This window comes from Lepidothrix coronata, unplaced genomic scaffold (genome assembly GCF_001604755.1).
Source record: "Lepidothrix coronata isolate B3197 unplaced genomic scaffold, Lepidothrix_coronata-1.0 Scaffold200, whole genome shotgun sequence".
Classification (NCBI taxonomy): domain Eukaryota; kingdom Metazoa; phylum Chordata; class Aves; order Passeriformes; family Pipridae; genus Lepidothrix; species Lepidothrix coronata.
Window position 1 is genome coordinate 1,671,245 of NW_016690380.1, and position 1,637 is coordinate 1,672,881.

Consider the following 1,637-nt stretch of genomic DNA (forward strand, 5'->3'; position numbering starts at 1 on the left):
TACAATAACGGGACTTGAAAGAAAACTCTCAAAGACCAGCTGTGCGCACAGGACTAACCAATCAGACTCAGATATATATACTCCTCTGTAATCAATAAAGGAAGTTCATTTTTGTACCTGCATTGAGAGTCTTGTCCTGATTGCGGCAACATCGTTTGGCAGAAGGGTGTTTTTCTTACAAGGACCCAAATACGCAGTTTTTTGCTTTGTACTGGGGCCTGGCGAGTGCCTATCGAGCTGCTGTGGACTATGCTCAGAAGGCTAAGGCTGAGGCGGAAACTCAAACCATACCACCTGAGACCAGTGCCGCCTATACTACATCCACTGAAAGCGAAACTCAGTCTACACCACCTGAGATACCTCTCACCCCTGTAGTGGCAAGGAAGTCGTGGATATCAGTGCCCGACAGTGTAAGTCTACGACCAGATGGAGATAAAAGCAAGTCAGAAGATAACGGGGCAGGGATCGATACTGATACCAGTGTCAATATTCTACCTCCACGAGGAGTATCACCCCAAAAGCGGAAACTGCAGTTTTGTGGTCAATGACCCCAGCAGAACTCTGGGACTTACAAAAAGATTACACTTGTCGGCCTGGTGAGCGAATTCTATCGTGGTTGCTCCGATGCCGAGACCGTGGGGCTAGAGCTCACCTATTATCAACTGCTGAAGCAGAACAACTAGCATCCATCTCTGGAAACCGTGAACTTGATCACTTAATTGCAGAGGCGAAACCCAACCGCAGTCTTTGGGCGTGACTTGTCTTAAGTGCAAGACAAAGACAAATTTAAAGACTATTTAATGTGCCCCGTGAGGAAGTGGACCAAGGTAGAAGACGCCGTCCAATACCTAAGAGAACTGGCATTGTTGGAAGTTATGTATGATGACTCTCAATGCGATCCTGTCGCTGATGACCCAGAGGGTGTCACTTGCACAATGCCCATGTGGAAAAAGATAATCCAGGGTACTCCTGCATCATATGTTCATACCTTGGCCGGAGTAATGCTTCCAAACACGGAAGAAATGATTGTGGGCACGCTTCTAGAAGAAGCAGTAGAATCTAGGAATGAGTTTTCTAGAGACTATTTTGATTCTAGTTACAAACGAAGACCTGAGAGAGAGGAACCTTACAGGCGCTCTGAATATGAGGATGACTATGGAGACCACAGGGACAGACACTACAGAGACAGATCAGCAGATGTAAGGGGGGTACTTTTGAATTAGATGATCAATGGAGCATAGAGGCGTGAGAACGGAATCATATTAGGATGTGAAACCAGCTAGAGTATGGTACAATGTAACTTCGTGGCACAAGCTAATTGTAAGGTCCATTGTGCTTTTTAGCAAGTCAGCTTGATATCCCCTATTATCAGAGCTGAGTTCTTCCTTGGTTTTGCTACATATTGCAAGATAGATACATCTACCCTTGAAACACAATGGTAGAGGTCATACATAGGGGTGAGAAAGATGATGATGGGAGGAAGATTATGTGGGCAGGGGTCACTCGCCCCTTGCCCTACAGCAGGGCATGCGCAGACTGTTGCTATCAGGTAATGATTAGGCGGGGTTTGGCTGCCACTCAGGCATCACCTTATACTGGGTACTGGCCCTACATGGTGTAATGTGGAACTGATAAAA

General features: G+C 46.2%; 1 long non-coding RNA gene across 1 annotated transcript in view; it reads left to right on the plus strand.

The window, feature by feature from the left end:
* Positions 1-1,183: 1,183 nt before the first annotated feature.
* LOC108505865 overlaps positions 1,184-1,637 on the plus strand; it is an 8,746-nt gene continuing 8,292 nt past the window's right edge. Inside the window, exon 1 of the long non-coding RNA XR_001877613.1 lies at positions 1,184-1,549. This is a non-coding gene — a long non-coding RNA (uncharacterized LOC108505865). The remainder of the gene's footprint in view (positions 1,550-1,637) is intronic.